The sequence below is a fragment of the Dendropsophus ebraccatus genome, chromosome 5, assembly GCF_027789765.1.
Source record: "Dendropsophus ebraccatus isolate aDenEbr1 chromosome 5, aDenEbr1.pat, whole genome shotgun sequence".
In the NCBI taxonomy this organism is placed as follows: Eukaryota; Metazoa; Chordata; class Amphibia; order Anura; family Hylidae; genus Dendropsophus; species Dendropsophus ebraccatus.
In genome coordinates this window covers 29577902-29603494 of record NC_091458.1, presented here as the reverse complement: position 1 = coordinate 29603494, position 25593 = coordinate 29577902, and the positions used below count along the sequence as shown (strand labels likewise).

General features: G+C 44.6%; 1 protein-coding gene and 1 long non-coding RNA gene across 2 annotated transcripts in view; one reads left to right on the top strand and one right to left on the bottom strand.

The window, feature by feature from the left end:
• GUCY1A2 (guanylate cyclase 1 soluble subunit alpha 2) overlaps positions 1–25593 on the top strand; it is a 135578-nt gene that overhangs the window by 2919 nt on the left and 107066 nt on the right. The gene's annotated exons all lie outside the window — the stretch shown is intronic.
• Positions 1–25593, bottom strand: part of LOC138792387 (uncharacterized) — a 298550-nt gene that overhangs the window by 265978 nt on the left and 6979 nt on the right. The gene's annotated exons all lie outside the window — the stretch shown is intronic.

Below are 25593 nucleotides of genomic sequence, written 5' to 3'. Positions count from 1 at the left end.
GAGGGAGGAGAGGAGCGATAAGAGGAGGATAATCAGAGGAGAGAGCCCGGCTCATCATAGACTGGGCGCCACCCTGTCACCCGCACTGTGTGTTTAATGTCACCGCCACCCAACGTGACGCCATAATTAATGGCACAGTGACCTACAAAAACATCGGGGGGCACGGAGCGAAACATTCACCAGATACTTAGGTCCTGAACGTCCACCCATCCATCCATGCCATTATATTTAGCCTTGATCATAACAATTGTAAGGATCACTCCTTGCTTATTCCACCAGCTGTGGGGGACTACAAGTCCCAGCATGCCGGAAGTTGTAGTTTGCGGACAGCTGTGAACCCATAGGTTGGAGAGGAAAGAGCTTGACTGTGAATAATGTTTGTGTAGATCCAAGATAGCTTTAGGCTGGTGGGACTTATCCCAGTTATTCTCAATGTATGACTATGTATTAAAGGGGTTGTCTAGTGAAAATCTTTTTCTTTCTAATCAACTGGTTTAAGAAAGTTCTATAGATTTGTAATTGATTTAAAAATATGAAGTCTTCCCATACTTATCAGCTGCTGTATGTCCTGCAGGAAGTGGTGTGTTCTCTCCAGTCTGACACAGTGCTCTCTGCTGCCACCTCCGTCCATGTCAGGAACTGTCCAGAGCAGGAGCAAATCCCCATAGAAAACCTCTCCTGCTCTGGACACTTCCTGACATGGACAGAGGTGGCAGCAGAGTGCACTGTGTAAGGGTAGGTTCACACTACGAAATTCCGCATGGATAAGTTTCGGCGGATTCCGTGGCTTGTACCCGTTCATGGCAGCGCTCATGTCCGCCGGCTCCATAGACACCATTCTGGCCGATTCCGCGTTCCGCTGAAAGAACTGACATGTCTATTCTTTGTCGCAAAGCGGAATCGGCCTGGCGCCGCCATGAAAGATTACGAGCCACAGAATCTGCCGGAACTTATCCAGGCGGATTCCGTAGTGTGAACCTACCCTCAGACTGGAAAAAAATACGCCATTTCCTGCAGGGCATACAGCAGCTAATAAGTATGGGAAGACTTGAGACTTTTTAAATAGAAGTAAATTACAAATCTATACAACTTTCTGAAACCTGTTGATTTGAATGAAAAATATTTTCGCTGGAGTACCCCTTTAAAGGGGTTGTCCGCTTTATAAAAATATTTCAAATTTAAAGGTAAAATTTTTCCCTACTGTAACCTCTCCGTGTTCCTATTATGACGCTTCATCTTTGATTTTGCAAGTTTGTTATTTGCTTTGTATTGTGCACAGCTTGTATTTTATTGCACAGCAATGTTCCATGCATTTATTCCTCTACATTAAATGACTCTAACATTAACATAATCCATCATAACTTTTTTGTATAGGCAGATCGGCACGGTGACGCTGAGCTCAGCAATGTCCTCGCTTTTCAAATAGGTTGTGCAGCTCCAGAGATATGGGCCAAAAACTTTATATGCAAATTAGCCTGCTCGGTGCACTTGAGGAAGTCCAAGAGCCCACAGTGCACTGCATACCCCGTCCGCCTATGATAACGCCTCATAAATATTCATCATAATTCATGCTGGGAGTGACATCACGGCTTAATTTCCATAAATATTAATGAAGTAGCATCACCAGTGGACAGGGAAAGCAGTGTACTGGGAGCTCTTGGACAGCTTCCAGTGCGCCAAGCAAGCTAATTTACATATACAATTATATTAAAAAGGCGCAACTGAGAATATTGTTGAGCTCAGCATGACAGTGTGCATCTGCCCGTATAAAGAGGTTAGATTGGGCTGTGATAATGCTACATTTCCTTTAAGGCTGGGTTCACATGTGGCGGTTATGTCACAGTAACATAAGGATTTTTTGTAACTGCCCTCCCCTCAGATGATGCTCCAGAACAGAGGATCCCTCTTTACAATTCTCCCATGTATGAGTTTTGTTAGCAGGACAACCCATATATTTGGAAAAGGACGCTGGTTGACCTCAGAGAGATCAACCAAAACACTGCAGAGACACCACCACGTGTCTCAACATCAGTGTATTCTAGAACATTGCCCCCTGGGAAATCAACTATGCAAAAGAACACTGCAGAGACACCATCACGTGTCTCGATGTCAGTGAACTAGCCAGACCTTCCTCCGGGAAGGAACAACCAAGCCAAGGAATGTCTCCAATTAAGGAAACCACCTAAGCAAGGTGTCCATCCACAGACAGCTGTTTCAGGGTTTTTGCCCCTCATCAGTGTGGCTAGTGGGAGCAACCAGCGTCCTTTTGCATGCACTTGCTAGTCATTGCTTCCACTAGCCAGAAACTTACTCCACACTGATGAGGGGCAAACACCCAGAAACAGCTGTCTGTGGATGGATACCTTGCTTGGGTGGTTTCCTTGATCGGAGACATTCCTTGGCTTGGTTGTTCCTTCCCGGAGGGGAGGTCTGGCTAGCTCACTGACATCGAGACACGTGATGGTGTCTCTGCAGTGTTCTTTTGCATAACCCTTATATTTAGACTTTATTAGTGATGAGCGAACTTGTCGAACATTTGGGTTTGTAGATTGTCTATGAGTTTACTGATTTTTGTATTCAGCACCGCATCTCCTGTTATCTTTTTTGAATAAAGGGGTACTTTAATGATGTCTATGGACCACAGAATGGTGTCTATGGAGCCGACCATGCGGATTTCGTAGTGTGAACCTACCCTCACACAGTGCTCTCTGCTGCCACCTCTGTCCATGTCAGGAAGTGTCCAGAGCAGAAGAGGTTTTCTATGGGGATTTGTTGCTGCTCTGGACGGTTCCTGACATGGACAGAGGTGGCAGCAGAGAGCACTGTGTCAGGCTGGAAAGAATACACCACTTCCTGCAGGACATACAGCAGCTGATAAGTACTGGAAGACTTGAGTTTGTTTGTTTTTTTAAATAGAAGTACATTAAAAATCTGACACAAGTTGATTTATTTATTTTTTCTTCTGGAGTGCCCCTTTACAGGGTTTCTCCTTTTTTAAACAGTCTCATATTGTCAGTACTACCCTGCATCAATTGTTCACGTCCGCTGCAGCGCCACCACAGGTGAAATGAAGTATTACACCCATCACATTGTAATCACTGACTCATATATAATGTAGATGTATGTCACGGCCACTCCGATACCATTGTGACTAATAGAAAAACACAAGCCCCCCCCTCCCCCCCACCATTAACTCTCTACATCTTGAACTAGACGACCTCTTTTAATAAACCATCCAGAGTTCAATTCTTCTACCTGCGCTCCATCACAGACCCATTGTACAGTCTCTTTCTTCTCGTAGAAATTTTGTTTCCAATGGAAACCTTCTCTCCTTTAATGTCATGCAATTTTACACTATTCAGTGTCGCTCTCATCTTATAATTACCCCCTTCTAGATAATGAACATGTGTTTCGTCCTCCCACAAGTAGAAGCGATTTCTAATAAAGCGAGGCTCCGTTACTGCTTCCCATTAGTCAGCCATGTCAACAAGGTGTGACGGAAAGAAGGAAGCACAACATCTAGTTTGCGGCATTTATCCGTCTGAATCTCATATGCGGCGCACAGATGTGACAGCAGGATAGTCTACCATCTCTAGATGTAGCAGAGCTGAATGCGCCAGGTCCTATTTGGCTAAATTTGCCTATTTATTATTATTTTTCTGATAACTGATGGGGGTCAATAGGGGTCTGATCTATAGATGGTCAATGGGGTTCTGATCTATAAATAGTCAGTGGGGGTCTGATCCATAGATTTTTAATGGGGTTCTGATCCATGTATAGTCATTGGGGTTCTGATCCATAAAGAGTTGATGGGGTCTGATCTATAGATATTCAATGGGGTTCTGATCCATAGATAATCAGTGGGGTTCTGATCCATAAAGAGTCAATGGGGCTCTGATCCATAGATAGTTAATAGGATTCTAATCCACAGATAGTCAATAGGGTTCTAATCCATAGATAGTCAATAGAGTTCTAATCCATAGATAGTCAAATGGGGTCTGCTCTATAGATAGTCAATGGGGTTCTGATCCATAGGTGGCCAATGGAGGTCGGATCCATAGATGGTCAATGGGGGTCTGATCCATAGATGGCCAATGGAGGTCGGATCCATAGATGGCCAATGGAGGTCGGATCCATAGATGGTCAATGGGGGTCTTATCCATACATGGTCAATGGGGGTCTTATCCATACATGGTCAATGGGGGTCTGATCCATGGATGGTCAATGGGGCTCTGATCCATAGATAGTTAATAGGATTCTAATCCATAGATAGTCAATAGGGTTCTAATCCATAGATAGTCAAATGGGGTCTGCTCTATAGATAGTCAATGGGGTACTGATCCATAGGTGGCCAATGGAGGTCGGATCCATAGATGGTCAATGGGGGTCTGATCCATAGATGGCCAATAGAGGTCGGATCCATAGATGGCCAATGGAGGTCGGATCCATAGATGGTCAATGGGGGTCTAAACCATAGATAGTCAATGGGGGTCTTAGCAATACATGGTCAATGGGGGTCTTATCCATACATGGTCAATGGGGGTCTGATCCATAGATGGTCAATGGGGGTCTGATCCATAGATGGTCAATGGAGGTCGGATCCATAGATGGTCAATGGGGGTCTGATCCATAGATGGTCAATGGGGGTCTGATCCATAGATGGTCAATCGAGGTTGGATCCATAGATGGCCAATGGAGGTCGGATCCATAGATGGTCAATTGGGGTCTGATCCATAGATGGTCAATCGAGGTCGGATCCATAGATCCGCCATGGTTAATGTCCATTTGAGGAGTTTCAGTCATTTTCCTGACCTGCCAAAAAACAGAATCCTTTTTTTTTTTTTGGCAATGCAAGTCTGTGGCAAAAAGATGCAGCAGGATAGGTATCATGTTGTTTACCGCTGGACGATCCAGTTTAGCATTCGTTTTTTTTATTGAAAAAACTCATGATGCGTTCATGATTGCGGCTGGCCATGTGCAGTACCTCTGAAATGCTATTAAGGTAATGTGGTTGTGTTGCGGTACCTTCCGTCGGCTATCTGCAGTAAGTGGTTTTTGAAGTGGTATTCCCATGTCAGCTTGTTATCCCTTATCCATTTATGTTCACATTCTCAGGATGAGTGGGGGTCCCCGCCAATCCTGAGAACGTGGACACAATTGTCCTCAGAATGAACGGATGACATCATTACATTTTTTTCCTAGTATTAGGCTAAGTTCACACAAAATAAATTTTCTATTAATTACGGCCGTTGTACTGCAGTCAATGGAATCCTGGCCGGAGTGTATACACATAGTATACACTTCGGCCGGGATCCTTAGTGGCTGCAGGAAAAACTGACATTCATTGAATAGCGGCTGCACAGACATGTCAGTTCACACAATGAAGAGTGCGGCTCTGGCCGCACTTTCCATTGTGTGCTATGAGGAATTGGGATGCGGGCCCACACTGGTTCACCCACATGCCAATTCAGCAGAAATGAAATTCATCCGGCTGGTACTGACACGGCCGGTGTCTTATATCGTGTGAACCCAGCCTAACAGTGTACATGGTGATTTGCTCTTTTTGAGTAATTTAAAGGGCCTTTTACATGGGCGATTATTGTGCAAAAAATTGTTAAATCGTTGGAATATTAGTGATAATCTTCTGGTGGAAATGCAGCAAAAATCCATTCTTATGACGTTAACCGCATCTTCTGAGCTCAAAATCATCGTTGATCGTTCTCGAGTCTTTCAGTGTAAACGCTCATGGTTCACAGTATATAGATATGAATGCAATTACAATCAGGTTACCGACTTCTCGTAGTGATTTATCATTTAAAAGAAAAAAAAAAAATCATTGTTTGTTGTTCACTAAACAAGTGCTTTATCTGTACGTGTAAAAGGACCCTTACACCTGTGCTGTGACTTCATATGATTAAGGTGCCATGGTGTCCATTATCCATGTACCCTGACACCAATGCATCCCAGTTATCCATCATTATGCCAGTGATGTTCCTTTACTATGTGCATTATCTTACTACTGTGACATCACTGTGTGTATTCTCCCTGTACTGTGACATCACTGTGTGTATTCTTCCTGTACTGTGACATCACTGTGTGTATTATCCCTGTACTGTGACATCACTGTGTATTATCCCTGTACTGTGACGTCACTGTGTGTATTATCCCTGTACTGTGACATCACTGTGTGTATTATCCCTGTACTGTGACATCACTGTGTGTATTATCCCTGTACTGTGACTTGACTGTGTATTATCTTACTACTGTGACATCACTGTGTGTATTCTCCCTGTACTGTGACATCACTGTGTGTATTCTCCCTGTACTGTGACATCACTGTGTGTATTCTCCCTGTACTGTGACTTGACTATGTGCATTATCTTACTACTGTGACATCACTGTGTGTATTATCCCTGTACTGTGACATCACTGTGTGTATTCTCCCTGTACTGTGACATCACTGTGTGCTGAGGATTATGTTGAGCTGTAGAGTCCTCCATTGATTTGTGGTCATATTCTGTAGAAAATCAATGTGAATTACATCCAATATGTCAGGGTCTGTGATGAGCTGATGGTGGTGCTATCCAAAGAGATGATGTCTATGACTATGTCAGTGTAGATGGACACAGTTTTCTAAAAGGGGATTAGATTGTGGAGACCCTTACCTTATTCATACTAAGGGGTGTGTGTCTTCCTCAAAATGGTGGTCCAATAATGGCCACAGTAGGTGAGCATGGCCCATGCGTGGTTACCATAACAACAGGGTGTAATGGAGCACCATGTACACCGCCAATGAGTGGAGTCCTGGAACACTAATGAATTCTGTAGTTATAGCAACCTCAGAACAGACCTGGAAGTTCCACCTACTGATATTAGAAGCTATTATAGTACATACACCTACACAAATAACTTATCGCTATGGATATGCATATAACCATACATATAGCCTGTACTGGAGGATAGTCCTGGGTGCGTAAAGTAGCATTCGCATAGTATGATAACATAAAGAAGTACTCCAGTGAAAATGTTTGTATTTCAAATCAACTGGTTTCGGAAAGTTATATAAATTTGTAATTTACTTCTATTTAACAATCTTCAGCCTTCTTGTACTTTCTTAAGAGGACAATAAAAAAGAGATTATAAACGTATATATATCACCTGTTGGGCATTTTTCCCATCTTGACAAAATAATATTAGAACTTTGTTATCCGGGAATATAAATAGAAGCAGAACAGGATCTGTGCGGTGAGCGGTAGATAAAGCAATGTACTAGAAAACAGTTGCTAGGAGATGTGTAAGTACTCACCATAGAAATGGTAACTTCATAACCCGGCGCGCTAATGATACCTGCACTAACCTAAAAGGCTGCACAAACTATTATCTTTTTTTATTTTCTGTCCTTTTGCTGATGTTAAGGTATGTTCACACTGAGTAAAAACAGTGGAATTTAGCGGCTGTGGAATTCCGCCTGCCTTGGTGTGTCCATGGGATGCTGTGCATGCCTCTGCTCTCCACTCAAACAATTGACATACTGAGGCAAGCGGGATTCCGCAGTGGAGCTGCTTTTGCTCAGTGTGAACACTCCCTTAGTTTAAACAATAGTCTCTAAAGGTGGTCATACACCTCCAATAGCTGCCATAAAGGTGGCCATACACCTCCAATTAGAGATGAGCAAAATTGAAGTTGAGGTCCGTGATCGGCATCTTCTTGAAACCCGAACACTCTGCATTTAACTCCCCACGTCTGGGAAAAGTTGGTTTCCACCCTCAGGAGTCCGGGAAAACATGGATACAGCCAAAGGCCATAGGTTGTATCCATGTTTGCCTGGCAGCCCTAGGGTGTCAACTTTTTCAGACGTGGAAGGTAAAAGCTGAGTGTTTGGGTTCCGAGAAGTAGACCAACATGGACTTTAACCGAAAGTTCGTTCATCTCTACTAGAGATGATTGAACATCGGGAAAAGTAAGGTTCTATCGAACTCAAACCTTATCGAACCTACCGCATTTGATTCCCGATGCCTTCCCGTTTCGGGGCAAGAAGGAGACAGCCCGATTACCGCCTAGAATTCCAGGATACAGCCTAGGTAATAGGTCTCCCCCTTTCCCACGGAACGGGAAGGCATCGGGAATCAAATGCGGAAGGTTCAACAAGGTTCAAGTTTGATAGAACCTCACTTTTCCCGATGTTCGATCATCTCTTATCTCTACCTCTAATAGCTGTCCTAAAGGTGGTCATACACCTCCAATACACTTCAGTGTTTGGCTCTGCTGACATCATCTGTGGGGCAAGAATCCAGAGGCCCCTATAGTCGGCTGATCCCTCCAAAGTTGATAGATTCAGCGGACTTTTCACTAATGTGCATGAATACATTTAACTGCTGTTTTACTAGAGTGACTGATGTCTGCTCGTATAATTATCTTTTAAAATCTTTTTCTTAAGTCGTTACCTATAATTTAGCCATTGTCTAGTTATAAAACCCATTTTAACTGTTTACTGAACATACATTGATCATAAGCCCAACTTCCTGTCTGGTCTACATTCTTTAATAGACTTGCTGTACACTGTGGCTGGGACACTAGCCAACCTATCTCACTCCCACTAGATTATATTTTTTCCCCATGTATGCTTGACAAAATATTGGGTTGAAGACAACAAAGCAGACCAAGAAGGATCACAGAAAAGTAGTAAAATAATATCTACCAATGTTATGTTCATTTATTAGACAGTTAAAGTTTTCATTGTTAGGCAACCCCTTTAGGCCCCCACCCCTAAAATGGTCATTACCACCCTAAAACACCAATTTATCATCCTGCTGTACAAAATTATTGGAAAGTATGGCATCAATTTTTTTTGACGATCTGAGACAGGCCTAAGCATGATGATAGCAATAATGAGCAAAATGAGGGGGTTCGACCCCTTAAAGAAGCAGTTCACAAAAACTGTCCCACCACCCCCTGTCCCACCACCCCCGCTGGGTGCTGGCGCGTATACTCACCAGAGGTAATCGGTGTCCCATGATGCGGTTTTGTGCTGGTTCTGCGGCGCCGTTCAAATCCAGCAAGTGCTTACGTCACCTGCCCGCTCCTGTGACCCCTCTTCTGTCTCCTGTGATTGAAGGCCGGAAGTCACGCTCTCCCATAGTGAATGCATTGAAAAGTGTGACTTCTGGCCTTCAATCACAGGAGGAAAAAGAGGGGTCACAGGAGCGGGTGACGTAAGCGTGTGGTGGATTTGAACGGCGCCATGGGACCGTAACAATGCCGTAACCATGCCGCGGGACACCGATCACCTCTGGTGAGTATATGCGCCAGTACACAGCGGGGGAGGGCAGATAAAAAATTTTGTCCACTGCTGTTTTAATGACTATCGTCAAAGTGGTACAGAGCAGGCAGGTATTTTTGAAGGACCAGTGCAATACTATTAATGTGCTCTCATAGCATGGGCACTACCATAGTGTAATACACAGTTATTGTTTCCACTCCTCATTCTAATTCATCTGCTTCATAAAGAAGCATTTCCCACTGGAAGCCAATGAACCCCAGTGCAAAACATACCCCAGGGCCCACCCTCCATTATATACCAATTATTTTATTGTCCATTGATGTGTGGAAGAAGGACCTTTGGGCCCAGGATCAACCTCAATTTCTACAACCCCTCTAGCTGTGCGCCTGATCGCTGCCCATGAAGCTTCTTTGTAAGCAATTTCAAGAACACGGTAACATTTCTCTGTAGATCATGTACAACGTTCCAAGGTATAGATTACCTATATCAGATTGAAGTAAATCAGACCGAGCCGTCTCTTCTGGATACCCCACCCCCGCCCCACATCTTTGCCGATTTTTATTAAAGACGTTAACGCTGTATCGACAATAGTTCAGAAATTGCTGTAGGGGACGTTATTGGTTTATTGGGGGGGGGATGAGGAGGGCATTTCTGAAGTGATGTCTCGTGAGAAATAAATCTGCTCAATTATTTGACAGCGCTCATTACTATTCTATGAAGATTGACAACCATGGAAGGAAATTTAATGAAATTGATACTGAGACTTTCTGAAATGCGACTGTGCTTAATGTCAGTGAACCCCTCGTACAACAACATTTCCATCAAGTCCTTCATTGCTGGATGGATTTAGTGGGGTCTGGTTTATAAACTTATCTTTTGTTTCCTTTAAATAGGTTAACGGCGTAATGATATGACATATATATATGTGCCTTCCTGCTTACATATATATATGCCTTCCTGGGAAAGGTGCTGGAGAAAGGAGAAACCAGACACATATCTGGTTGGCAACGTCTGCAGATTTGAGTTGTGGCTGAAAGGAGAGACCTGGCGGTCTGGGTCAGATACAGTGAAAAAGGGAAAGAAAATGACTTTAGACAGAGAGTACGGCCCCTGTAGTCAAAAATTGTTACTGCATTGAAATTTTTTTCACTTTTATGGTTGGCAAAGCTGCTGTTTAGAGCTGGTTTGCAAGTGTTTCTGATGTTTTAACTAAGGCTGGAGGACCAGGAAGGTGTTTTGCCGCCATGTGTGGAACACTTAGATATGCACGCATCTTCTATAAGAGGTGCAAAGGGGCACATTTATCAACGCTATGGAAAAGGCGCAGATTTTTGCTTTTTTGGGGTACCCTAAATGTAAGCACCGCTCACCTGATGGGGGGGGGGGAGAGCGGGAAGGCAATTGGAAGCAGATGTAAACCATGTCAGAAATTGACACCTGTTCCGGAGCAGGTATAGATTTCTGACCTGTGTAACTAGTTATTACACAGGTGGCCTGTAAGGTGTAAGTCCAAGTCGCCAATACTCGAAGTCTGCTTTTTAAAACATTACTTACCAATGCTATAAGTGTCAGAATTTTATCTGCTCTGATGTTTTTTTAGTTTGTGTAACCATTTATCGTCCAGTGAATATTAATGTGTACTTTTACTATGTCAGTCATGTAAAAGCTCCCGTTCATTGTATGAACCTGTACAGGACTCCTCTATATAGGTCAATTGATAGGTGCCTGATCAGTGGGGACTAACTGCTAGGACCACCATTATTGATCATGAGAACAGGGGTCCTTAGCACCCTCGGAATGGAGCTGAAGTTGAGTATTTGCACTGCCCCTCCATTCAAGCTGTATAGGTAACCTCTACCTGCTATACTCATCAGCAGTCTCATAGAGTTTATGTGGAGCAGTAAAACACTCTGTTATCAGTGGGGGTCCCATTGGTCAGAGGTACATGATAAAGACACTAGAAGCCAGTCTGTGTAGACAGCAAACTGATAGGATCATTATAAAGTGGCAGTACTCTCCCATGTTTCTGATGATCTAGTAAGTCAGTTTAAATAGACTCTGAAAGCATCATGTTTATACTGTCCTATCTAAGGGTAGCATAACCTAGTGACAGAGATGCTGAACAGAATGATGTATCACTTACATTGATCTGCGCAGCTGATTTGGAGGAATCCTCATGTATAACAAGGAACATCACTAGTCCTCTCCATTATATGTGGGTGCTCAGTAGTCCTATATATTCATGAGCACCAGCACACTCTGACAGTTGTCTGTATATACTGTGTATAGATAGACATCTGTTAATCAGCAGCCGGGAGTGGAGTTATAGATGCAGCCTAAAGCCCATTCCCCTGCATATCGGGAGAACGGCTAAACAAAATTATGTAAGTAATACACCAATCTGTTCAGCATTTGTCACAAGTCTATGCTGCCTTCGTTTAAGGAATCATAAATTTAGTGATAGGTTCCCTTTAAAGGGACATTCATAACACATTTACCTCCATTAATAAGTTTTGATCTGCTTACGCTACAGCTGTCTGACACTAAGCTCTGTTACCTACACTTCTTTCTGCCCGTATTTCTTCCATTCTATTTGTCCCCAGTTTTATTTAGGTACATTATTAGTGGTTCTCAACCAAATTACCTTGAATATCTGCTGTGACACATGACTAAAGGTTAAAGTTTCCTTGGGGAGAACAGCAAAATGAGGCGTGGAGTCTTTAAGCTGTGCAAAGCTCCACTGGGAAATAAATATGCAAATGAGCTCTCCTTCAGGGGGAGGGGCTTGGTTTTTGGTGTCACCTAATATGTGGCACTGAAGAGCAAGCATAGAGGAGGACTACTTTTGCACTAACTCTCTTCTTTCATCCCACCCATCCCATAAGCCTATATAGCAAAGTATCATCCACACGTACCGCGTTCATACATACCGTATGAATAGAAGATGCATTGAGAACTTGACATTGTTTTAATGTATTCGAGCCCTTGTGTTGCCTTTACAGGCTGTGAGGCTGAATGTGTGTGAATTGTTGCTTGCTCTGTTTGCTTGCGTCTAGCATCTGTTTATTCTATCACAGAAATCAATGGGGACACATTGCATTTGCAACACATTAATTTCAATCTGTTTTAAATGTTCAGCGTAGTATTCTTTAGACTCATGTAACAACTTCCTGTATCCTGAATTACTTCTCCTTCAGGAGGACCAAAGCCCCCCTGGACAGAACATGACATTTATTGTGATTGACTGGGAGGATATGCAGCGTCTGGTTAAAGAGCAAGTCCCAGGGTAGAATCGGAGCTGATCCGATGAACATCGGCTGATTGTGGGTTGTAGTCTCCATCTATATTTATAACCCTGAACTTCACATTGAATGCGCCGTGTTCCCTAAACTTCATCTTCATATGAAATGTACTGTGCCCCCTAAACTTCATCTTCATATGAAATATACTGTGCCCCCTAAATAATACTGCCTCGCCCCGAGTAAGATATACTTACCTGTCACTGCTCCTGTGCTGTCATCATCTACATATACTGCTCTGATCTCAATTGTAAAGGATACATTGGAAAGGTATCCTGGGACCTCCTGTATCATCGGGAAAGCACTGAATGGATGGACAGGGAGCTGAGGACTCTTGTACACCAAAGATTATACTGATTCAATTGTATTTGTGACCTAAGGACGCAGATATAATTGGATTGAGAAAAACTTGTTTGGGGTCCCCAAGATGAGCATGCTTGAGTCCGATGGATGGATGCAGCCCTATGGAGTCCTAAAAAACATGGATACAGCCATAAGCCATTGTCTGTGTCCGTTTTTTTTCCAAAACTTCCTAGCGCCGCATCCAACTTCTTCAGCCAGTGACTCCTAGCCAGCGAGTCAGCAGCAAGGTGAGTATTAATTAAAATTGTCCTTTACCCATTCAAATAACCCAATAGGTAATGGCGGTTATAAAAAAAAACTAAATAAAACTGTCACCCTGTGTTTGAAGGACAGTGCATGGGACAAATACTTGCCAGGACTGCCATTCAAAAAAATAGGGACAGTGACAGCAAATTTTAGAGTTTAGAATTTTGGTACTAAAGTAAGGATATATGTTCAAGGTTGCGTTCACCTCACTTCATGTAGACATAAGCAAGAGCAGATTGCTTTCTGTAGGACCAAAATGTGATGTCAGCATAGCCTCATTCCCCTATGGACATTCTCTTCCTCATATATGATTCCAATTAAGGATGGTCCGAACCTGCCGAGGTTCGGGTTCGTATGAACCCGAACGCTTGGCATCAGATTCCCGCTGTCTGCCCGCTCCGTGCAGCGGGTGGATACAGCGGGAGGACCGCCTGGAAAACTGGGATACAGCCTATGGCTATGGCTGTATCCCAGTTTTCCAGGCGGTCCTCCTGCTATATCCACCCTCTCCACGGAGCGGGCAGACAGCGGGAATCATTGCCTCGTCCGGTTCGGACCATTCCTAATTCCAATAATAGTCAGCTGGTCCTAGTACCGTGTCATAGTTACATATGTGTGGTGCAGTTTTTACTCGACCAGTTACTGTGATGTTGTTATTCGTGACGCCAGCCCTATAGTAGTACTTAGGTGTGATGTTGGTACCTGTTTTGGACGGTTTATATCCTCAAATGGTCAGTAACCTCCGTAAGTGTGGCGGGTCCCTTGGGCGCTTGTCACGCCAAACTGAAGTGGTAGTAAACCCACAAATCTTGACAAAGCGTAGTTGCTGACAATACACTAAGACCAGTGCTTTCAGAAGTAGGTGCTTGTAGAAGTAAGTGTTTTGTGAAGAGCAGGAAGGCGCCAGAGGAGCCCTGCCCACAATGTAGAATCTGTACTCTGCCGGAACTGAAGTGTAGATAAGAAGAGATACTCGTACTCACGTTTAGACTATAGTCTGACCGCCTTCTGCCCCCTAGTTGCGTAAAACCTGTCCTAGGTGGGTAGCCCAAGCCCCAGTCGTGGTTATCTGGGTGTAGCAGACGTCTGAGATTACCCAGTTGTCTTGCGTTGCGCAGTAGGATACGTAGACCTATTCTGTTTTTTTTGTCCTTCTGGGCTCAGTTCCTCTTGTATCAGGAGACTGCCCTGCATGGTTTTGAGAGGTTCTTGGCCTGGGCTAGGGTTATCCTAGGTGGCTTATCTCCCTTAAGGTGAACTTAGCACTGCATAACTGTGGTAGTTACTTGCATAAGGGAAATCTCTCTGGGAGCTATCTTCTCACACATCCGTTCACACTGAAGACTAGTCTGAACTCTATTTGGTCCCTGTCAGGGTCCTGGCCAAAGCCAGGCCCTGGCTTAACTTTTACAGCAACTCTGTCCTCTTTTGTGTCCTCTCTCTCTGGAAACATGTCTGAATATGAACTCACTTCCTCCACCAGGTTTACTCCTCTTACAGGGATAAATCTAAACCCTCCTGTTAATGGTGGGGCTATACCACCTTTCAGCTATTCTCTTCTCCTGTTAACTATCACAGCCGCGGCAGTCCGTGCCCTGGGCCGCCGTTGCTGCCACCACCTCTTCAGCCCGGTAGGGTGACTTGTGTGTCCCTGCCGTCGGCTTGCGTGCCTCTGCCCCCTGAAGTGCATGCAACATCTCTAGATGTATAGAGGCAGTATGCCTCTAATTGGTTAATGCCCCTTTCTGCCCCTAGTGTTGGAGCCGCTGCATGCTTCCTAGTGTGTGGTCCCAGCTCTCCTGTGATTCCTGCCTGTGGTTCCAGCTTTGAGTCCTGCTGTGTTCCTGCCAAGCCAGGGGTAGCGACCTGCAAATCACCTGCCACAGCAAGTCCATTCCTCCAAGCGGTTGGCGCTGGTGAGGACCAGTGGCCCCTTAGACTCCTCTCCCTTGTGCGCTAGTGGTGGTACAGCGGATCCACAACTTCAGTCTTAACATTAACCTATTTACTGTAGCTTATCAAGATGCGCCTATATACTTGAGGCCGTCCAGTATGGTGGTAATAACCTTGGAACCAGTCACCCATCTGAGGACGATGATAAACCGCTTACAGCCGGGCATTAAGCAGCTGGCACATCACATAATGTACAGTAAATGAAGCTTTATTTTTATTGTGCACGTAAGAAGTAGCATAAATTCACCTTGAAAAATTGATGATTCATCCCATCAGCTTCCAGGCTAAATAATTTACTGAAATAGAAGAGCGCGGCGTTCGTGAAACATTCATTTAGGCCGCACTTGGAGTGGCTGTAACTATAAAGTAGGTCTCGCTCAGGAGGGGCATTACAGATCCAGCAAAGCTCAACTTGAGTCATTTGGATCTATCGAGAAGCGACAACCTCAACTCTGCTATTTCCTTATGTATAAGCTGCATGTAAATTATTAACTGTACTTAGAAATGGTTTTCTAAATTCATACAAAAAACGCCAATGTATCATGTACGTAATTTGTAATGTATATAGCTGAAAGCGAGTGAAAACACTTGGAAACTATATGCTAGGTATTGGGAGAACGGTCTGTGGCAACCATTTGAAGGAGTTATACAGATTTAGAAAAAAAAACAAACGACTACTTTCATGCAAAAACAGCGCCACCCTTGTGCTCAGGTTGTTTGTGGTATTACACATACCCAAACTATGACCAAGACAGGTGCTGTTTCTAGAAGAAAATAGTAATGGATAACCCCTTTAAACTGGTTACGTCCTATTTGGATAAAAAAGGCTTTATGTGAATACGAATCAGCATCCATGTTTTATATATCAGAATGGGGGGGGGGGACATGATGGGGGGCTTTGTTACAGATTTTTCAATGTTGTCACAAGCTCCTCTGCTACAAGAAAGCTGCCGTGCCTATCATTTTAGTGAAGTAATACTATAGAGCAATCATGTAATAACCCTCAGCATTTATTAATATTAACCTAATTGACCTTCAGATTGTCCAACTTAAAGTGCAAATTCTTTGATTCAAGTGCTTTCTAATTCTCCGGCTGTATAATGCAATCTACAATATTAGTCTGCATGTGGGATGTCATTGCTGGTTTCTCTATTCCTATTGATATCCTCGCGGCAGCCTCACATTTATTTTCATGATTGTGCAACGTTACAGATTTTGCGTCATTCTTGGCATAGTTTCATCAGGATTCATAGGATTTAAAGGGATTGTCTAATTTAGAAACACCCTGAAACAAGTTTCAAAATAACTTGTCATTTATTCATATACATTGCCTTCTGGGCTAAGTAGTCACGTGGGCGGTCCAACAGCTTTATATGCACATTTGTACCGCCCACATGACTATTTAGCCCAGAATGATCATAGATTTACATAAATACATAACAAGTTACCCATAGACCTAAATATCAGTCTTCTCAGCTCTTTCTGCTCTATAACATGCTGCCTGCAGATTGGACCCCTTTTCAATGTGACAGGTTCCACTTTAAAGGGGTATTCCAGCCTCCCTCCTGACAACTATTTGATGCTTAGAAAGTATTGTGCATGTGTCCTATTATTAGAATAAAACATGTGCATGAATCGTGCTGAGCGTTGGCTGGTTGCCTCCGCAGCTGTCTCACCCAGTATGTGGCAGTGCCATATTAAGCAGGCGACAGGGTCCAGACAACTCCTTTAATAGAGGAAAGGACACTTACTGTATTTAGGACTATCTATTAGCTGGAGCAGAGGACATCTAAAAAGAGTGTTTCTGTTAGGAGGCGTCTGTTGCATAGGCTACTGACTTTAAACAGCATCATGTAATACTTCATTTACCCTGTGGGGGTGCTACAGGTGAGTCAAGGAAATATGTTAGCCCCCGGACCGCACCCGAAGAGCTGATGGTGTAGGGTGGGTGGCTGGCCCCTTGTGAGCATGGGACAATAGATTCTGAGCAATCTTTGTTCTCGTACAATAATGAAGAGTCAAAGAAGAGTTGTGGCCCAGCCTTTGTGCTGCACTTTTGCACACCTCACCTCTTCTTCCTCCTCCCTCTTCTTCATGCATATTTACTGCTGGCCGGCCTCATGTGTGATATTGTCGTCATTTTTACGTGCACGCATGTGTCGCTGCCGGCAAGGGCTGCGTGTGCCATCTTACCAGTCTGCACATGTGCCCCCAATCTGCCAGGCCGCCTGCTCCTGATTTCGCTGTTCGTGCAGTTGCCATAGGCTGGATGAGTGGCATGCGTTGAGTGTCCCAACTGAAGGCATTGGCTCCATTCCCTCAGCTCACATGTGCTTCCAAACAAAGTTTATTGATGATGGTGTTCCCTCTGCTTACCAGCTACCTATAGTCTTCCTGGAAAGGAGACCAAACACAGGAAGTCCCCATCCTTTACGTGCTCACAGACATGGCTTGGTATAGATTTGCATCCATTCCTGAGCAGGAGAAGTCTTTACTGCGCATAATTACAGCTGCTGCCCTCCACATTTAGTAGCAGGGAATCCTGGGGGGTGCTTGCATTGTATGGTCAGCTCTCCTGTCACACAGCACCAAAACCTCTGTAACCACACAGTGACATTATACTGACTAAATTGTTACATAACAAAGAGCATTGTCGCTAATAATAGAATGAATCTAAGTGAAGGTGCGTTTACACGAAACGATAATTGGCCCGATCGTATGATTAACGATGTCGGAGTAACGATTTTTTTTTCATAACGATCAGCGTTTAGATGGTACATTATATCGTACGGAAAATCGTTTTGCGATCGTTTTGCGATCGCTTAAGCCTATCTCACACATTGGTTAAGTCGGCGAACGACTGTTTACATGGAACAATCTGCGAATTTTTTGTGAACGACGAACGATGATTTGAGAACATGTTGAAAGATGTTTGAACAGAGAAAAGACCAAATATCGTCACAGAGGGAGCATGGACTACAGTTTGACTGGAAGGGAGACACCTGGTGGCCATATGTATAACATTGATTTAAAGGGGAATTATCGGCAGGTTAGTCCCCTATAGTGCCGGGGACTCTGAGGAGGAAGGTATGTGTCTTGTGTGCCCTGTGCTGTTGGGGTTATCTCCTTAGGAGCACTGTTGCATTATCTGGCCCCCTCCATTGATTATTATTAGAAGCAGCGAGTCGATGACGCGGCAGTGCTCCTAATGGTGCCCTGGAGTGGAGTTTACCCCAACTAACAGCACAGGAACGACGCAGAGGAGAAAGGTAAGACACATACCTTCCCCCTCAGCGTCCCTTGCACTATAGGGGCCTTTCAGTAGGTTATATTCGTCTAACCGGATGATAGTTCCCCTTTTAATATAGAAGACTGTGACGATGATCTGCACTGATAGATCAATCTGTCCCCACACTAATAGTGCCTCCCACCTCCCGACACTGACAGCTCTAACCCCCCTCGCCCCCCTTCCTCTGCCCAGCGGGCTCTGACAGACTGCGGTGGTAATCCACACTGACACAGCTCTGTGTGTGTTCTCACCAAGATGTGCCCCAGACACTAACACCTCCTTTCCCCGCCCCCCTCGAACACTGACACTATCCCCTCCTCCAGACACTGACAGCTCCCCAGCACTGATCTAAGGACCGGAGCAAGCAACATCATCAGGTCTCTGCAATGTTGCCGGAACATTGAGGGAGAACACGTGATCTCTGACACAGACCGTGATGGCCAAGAGAAAAGAGCGGTGTCGGAGTGTACTACATTTCATTCAGGTTTTGCTTCCAGAGGGGGTGAGTCTGCAGAAAAGGCGCCTAAAGGGCACAGAACACATAATAACTTGCATTGAACAATATTTTAAGCTACGGGTGGGCTATTACATGATATAAAAAAGACTTGGGGGGGGGGGGGGGGGGATACGCCTTTAAACCCAGACATTATTTGTCATACCTTCTAGTGGGCCAGTGCTCTCATAAATATTTCCACCTACTGTATGCCTAATAATAAAAGAAAGAAGACAGCGACTCCTGGGCCCATAAGAAACGACGTGTCACCGGCGTGTCTGCGCTGTATGAACGCTCCCAGGACTCTGGCTGGAGGAACAGGATTTTATTGCATCTGTTTTCACAAATGACTTGCAAATGAACCCGGGCGCTTTTATCTTCACTCCCTGTTGCTAAATCAATGCTTAACATGAGCACAAATAAAATATTTATTTCTCCGGCATAGACGTTGTAGTGGCGCGCTACAAAGTGAGATAAGAGATGTGTTTCTCTGCCAATGTGTAAATGTTATTATCGTTTTGTTTCCCTTTGCTGTGGCGATGAAACATTTAAAGTGTAATGTAATCTCTTTGGCATTGGGCTGCCATTCCAGATGCTTGCATTTAAGATTAATGAATCGATCCCCTTTTATATGGCTTTTTATTTTTTTTCACTGTTTATTATGCTAATTTTGCTGGGGGAAAGAGTCGCAGGATCTGCAACGATCAATCTGGGGAAAAGTTTACAGCAGGGGTAGGCAACCTTGGGCTCTCCAGCTGTTGCAAAACTACAACTTTCATCATGCCTGGACAGCCAAAGCTAAAGGAGGGCCAATCAGCTGTGGCATTTGGGCCCTCCATTTAAACCTGCCCGTGTCTGCCGTGACTGGGATTGCCATAATTTGGCTCACTAGCGTTCCTTCTGTATTATGTATTCTTGGTTTTCTCTGTTCCTTGCTTGTACCTCTGACTATTCTCTTGCCTGATGATTTTGCAAAAGAGCCCATGGAGCCTCATTTAAGACTCTCGAAACACAGTGCTAGCCAGATATCTCTCCGGGAAGGACCCAGCCAAGGGGTGGCTCCTGTAGGGAAACCACCAAAACCACCATATTAAGTGGCCCTATAAGTCAATGTAATCACAAGGGATAAACCAAGGCCAAGTAACCATCCACATACAGCTGTTTCGGGGTGTTGCCCCTCATCAGTGTGGGGCAGGTTTCTGACTAGGTGGGAGCAATGCCTAGTAAAGCCATAAGAGAAACATCACTGATCTCAGGGAGACCAGCCAAAGGACAACATTGCCGGCTGCTACACTGCCTTGGTTTTTCCCTTGTCCTTACACTGACTTATGCGGTGCCTCTACCTGCTAGCCGATATCTTCCTCGTTTCTGTCCTCTCCCCTCGAACTTCAGAGCTGGTGAGTGATTGGCTGTGAGTGAACTGTCACTTCAGAGACCCGCCGCTGCGGGAAGTGGACAGGAGCGGGCAGAGGCACCGGGGAGCGTGTTCAGGTATGTATGTACACATTCATCAGCTGTCGTCTCACTCCAGTGGCCTACAATAGCGCTGGCTATAATGGGTCTTGACTAGAGATGAGCGAACCGGGTTCGGGTTTGAGTCGATCTGAACCCGAACGTTCGGCATTTGATTAGCGGGGGCTGCTAAAACTTGGATAAAGCTCTAAGGTTGTCTGGAAAACATGGATACAGCCAATGACTATATCCATGATTTCCACATAGCCATAGGGCCTTATCCAAGTTCAGCAGCCACCGCTAATCAAATGCCGAAAGTTCGGGTTCGGATCAACTCGAGCATGCTCCAGGTTCGCTCATCTCTAGTCTTGACCTTGTGGTGTTAATAGATTGGTCATAAATAGGTTAATCCTGTGAACGTTTCTCGCAGTATCTATCCAGCAGTCGCCCCCTTTTCCCAGCACTAGCCCCTGCTCGGAGAACTGTGCATCTGTACAAGCTGACATCTTGAATTAGACTTTATCACAGCTTTTCTTTGCCATCTTGCACATTTAAGCTGGAGCGGTTTATTTTGTAAGGCTGGAGGCAGGAACCAGCAGTACTTAATGCTCTGTTTGAAAGAGGAATCGTGGATTCTGTACATCCGTGACACATAGAGCAGAGAAGAATAGATGCAATTTGTCAGCCAAACGATCCCCTTAATCTCCCAGCAGAGATGCTTTCTTTCATGGAAAAGGTTAGACATTCCCACTCACAAAGTGATGCGCATCCACAGAGCGGGGGACTCTCTCATCCTGCCATTTGTGAAGGTGTAAACCATGTTGCATTAACTGTTGGAGCAGAACTGGGGATCAGAATAATCTGCTCAAATCAGTTTTCATTGTACGAGACAATAGAAATGTATCATAAACAGAGACGTTCTTCATGGTGCGTTTGAGGTGCGTTTGGTCTAGGAGTGTCATCCAGAGTGACAATTTTCCCAATAGGATTATCGTCCCGTCCCGCGGAGATGTCTTATCCACATTAGTTGTGCATCTACATTTGTTGATTTCATATCTTCTTGTAGCAACCAGTGCCAGGCGGCTGCTGCCAAGCCTTAGATCAGGGTGAGTGGTCTGACCACTTATGGAATATAATGATTCTGCAAAAATGATCAAATTTGGGATTAGGCTGGGTTCACACTATGTTTTACAAAAAAAAAAAACGGATGGAAAAACGCATGCATTTGTGTGCATCTATTTTTCCATTGACACCCATTATACAACAATGGATCAAAATTAGAGACGAGCGAACCTGGAGCATGCTCGAGTCCATCCAAACCTGAACTTTCGGCACATAGAGCTTTATCCAAGTTCAGCAGCCCCAGCTAATCAAATGCCGAACGTTCGGGTTCGGGTTCGAGTCCATCGTTTGCTCATCTCTTATCAAAATGCATCCGTTTTTAAACAAACACAAAAACATAGTCAAAACAGATGTGTTTTGATCCTTTTTTATAATGGAAGTAAATGGACAAACGCATGCACACAAATGCATTCGTTTTTTCATCCATTTTTTTGTAAAATGGATGATAAAAAGTAGTGTGAACCCAGCCTTATAGTTACAGTATAGAAAAAAGGGTGACCTAATAATTATGTACAAATAAGAGATGAGCGCAACTCGAGCATGCTTGACTCGGCATTTGATTACCAGTGGCTGACAAAGTTGGATGCAGGCTTAGGGAGTCCTAGAAAACATGGATACAGCCATAGACCGCAGCTGTATCCATGTTTTCTAGTACTCCCTAGGGCTGCATTCAACTTCTTCTGCCACCGGTAACCAAACACAACACGCTTGGGTTTAGACGAACCCAAGAGGCTTGCTCATCACTAGTATTGAATTGTTGTCAGAGAAAGGCCTGCCCCAATACAGTGTGAAAGGGCCGAGGAGGTTGGAACTTTCAACAGGCAGTAAACATAGAGAGAACCTGGGCAATGGTTGGCCGATGTGAAACCATAGCAGGTGGAGGAAAGCTCCCCCACATGGAGTGGAACCTGCATCTGAGGGGCAATGAGAGTATAAGATAGTCAGGATGGCCATAGAGCAGTGATTTTCAACCTTTTTTGAGCCGCGGCACACTTTTTATACTTAAAAAATCCTGGGGCACACCACCAACCAAAATGGCACAAAATGACACTAAAACAGTACATATTATACATTTATACTATTATATATTATAGTATTTATACTCACTCAGTGTGAAACCTGGGCCTGTTTTCTTCTCCCCCCTGTGCTTCTCCCCCCTGCTTCTCTCCACCATACTTCTCCCCCCTGCTTCTCTCCTGTGCTTCTCTCCACCATACTTCTCCCCCCTGCTTCTCTCCTGTGCTTCTCTCCACCATACTTCTCTCCCCCCTGCTTCTCTCCACCAAACTTCTCTCTCCTGTTTCTCCCCCATCCCCATGTTTCTCTCCCCCATCCCCATGTTTCTCTCCGCTGTTTGTCTCCCCCATCCCCATGTTTCTCTCTCCTCTGTTTCTCTCCCCCATCCCCATGTTTCTCTCCCCCTGCTTCTCTCCCCCATCCCCATGTTTCTCTCCCCCCTGCTTCTCTCCCCTGTTTCTCCCCCATCCCCAGGTTTCTCTCCTCCATTGTTTTCTCCTGTTTCACAGGGGCACCATAGTTTGGGGAACTTTCCCCGCGGCACACTGGTTGAAAATCACTGCCATAGAGTGCTACAGCACTTGTACGGTGGGTTCTATTTGTCTTCTAGTCACTATTTATTTTGTTGGACTGAGAGGGTTGTGTTTCTCCTTGAGAAGACTGTCGGACAGGTGTATGGAATCTTATAGACCATGTATTGCTCCACTGGGAAAAAATATGCAAAACCATTCTCTAGAAGGAAGGGAGCTAGCTCTTGGCGGCAAGTATTTGAGGTAGCATCCCTGTAAGCCAAGGCTTCATCCCTTTCAGTCTTGAAACATAAGTATAGATCATTAGTATAGATGAGCGTACCAAACCAAACTTTTTGCAGAGTTTGGGATGCGTTTGTAAAGATGGTGACCACACAATCTAATATGCATTAAAAAGAAAAAAGAAAAAGAAAAAAGTGTGTTTCCACCTTTTCACAACCCCCTGGTGTCCTCCTTCAGGTCTCTGGCGTCCCCTGCTGATCATAGCCTTCTCCAGCTCGCTCAGCCAATCACTGACTGAGGCGGAACAGATCCACAACCAGACGGCCAGTGATTGGCTGAGCTGACTGTCAGTCGTTTAGCTGTTAATCTCTGATTATTAGCCAATCCAGAATCTCCCCCAGAAGAAAGAGTTACTACCCCCTGCCCAGTACTGCTGACGGACAAGAACACTGAAATAGATGGGCTAGTTTTCCTTTTGGGGGGGATACAGACTCGGCTAATACTCCCCAGTCATGTTTTAGAGGGTCGAGCACTGAGATTTGCGGATACCCTACCTTGAATGGATGACATCACAAGGCAAGTTCTCTTTGTCTAGAGGCGAGCTAGTTTGTGCTGTTATTTCTTTACGACCTATACCTTATAGACAACCACCGATTGTCAGCGCCTCGAGAAAGCAAAGTCGATTTGTTGCATAAACTTTGAGTGGAATCCATTTTTCCTTCTTGCTCGCCCCCTCGCCCCCAACACACCCCGGCCTGTCAGTTCTTCCACTAGATAACCGGAGATGGGTAATCGATCCAGGGCTCCTTCATAAAGAGTCTCATTGATCAGTCACTTTTCCCAGAAGAATGTGAGGATTATTTCTTTAAAGAAAATGTAATTAGATCATCTCAGAAAGTTGCGGTTTTGCGTTGATTAAGCGTGAAGAGGTAACACCATGGCTCCGGTATTAGTCACAGGGTTGTACACTTGTAAGGGCGGCATTAAAGGGTTATAGGAAGAGTCTGCAGAACAGGTTTCATAACTTTGTATTCTTTTTAATTAAAGCGATCAAACATTTCAGTCGTTAAAATGCAAAGACATTTTAATTAGTTGTATACAAGTTTTTTTTCTTTCTTTTGCGGTTTTTCTATAATGATGAGTAACTTGTAATTACATTGCTAATGGCCACAACTATTTTTGCTCCAGCATATTGATGATCCCATGGGAAAACCAGACATAGCCTCTTCTTTATGGAGCTGGGTCTCCCTCCCCATACTCTTTCCATGAACCTTGGCCAATATCCGCCTGTCCCCTTGCAATGCAACTAAACTGGGGAGTCCTGCACGGATTCCTGCCAATCAATATCAAATAGAATGGGACCAGCTAGGGCTGAATTACATTGCTCCAAGGGCCCAATACATGCCGCATGTCCCGTCTCTATGGTATATATAGTACAGTGATCTATTTTGCTGATCAGGCATAGAGAGACACAACTACACGCCCATCTGATGTCCAGCGAGGATCATGTATGAGTCCCATGAATAGTGGAGATGAGCAAACCTCAAGCACGCTTGGGTTTGTCTGGACCTGAGCATGCAGCATTATCTGTGGCTGAAGTAGTTGGTTGCAGCCCTAGGGAGTCCTGGACAGCCTTAGGACCCGTTCACACTACGGAAAACAGGCGGAAATTCCGAGTGGAACCCTCGCCCGCAGACTCCGGTCTCGGACTCCACTCAATTCTGTGGAGGTGTGCGAGGCATCCCATTGAAACAGGTAGATGGCAGGATTCCGGGCGGGGATTCCGCTTGAAATTTCTGCCTGTTTTCCTTAGTGTGAACGGGCCCAACTTTTTCAGCCACTGGTAATCAAATGCCGATGGGGTTCGCTCATCTCTAATTAATAGAAATAGCACCCTTGCATGGTATTCTTGGTTCCAGCACTCCCAAGATGTATTAAAAATAAAAAGCTTTATTAAATCATCATGTTAAAATTGGGCAATGCAAGCCATGCTGTTAGAAAAGATCGACGCGTTTCGCGCATGCGCGCTTAGTCATGGTCAGCCCGATTTTAACACGATGATTTAATAAAGCTTTCTATTTTTAATACATCTTGGAGTGCTGGAACCACAATACTTTCAACCCAACGATATTAACTGGCTGTCAGCCACCGCAGGAACTGTGCACCCTCCCAAAGGTGAGCTGATTTCAATCAATCCTATTTTGCCTGCATGATATTAGTGTAATGCCAAATGGTTGCCTCAGTAGCCCAACTGGCCAGCATGCATTTCTACCTCCCCAGGTCAGGTGGTACGCCATGACAACCCTTTAAACACTTTGGGAAAGATT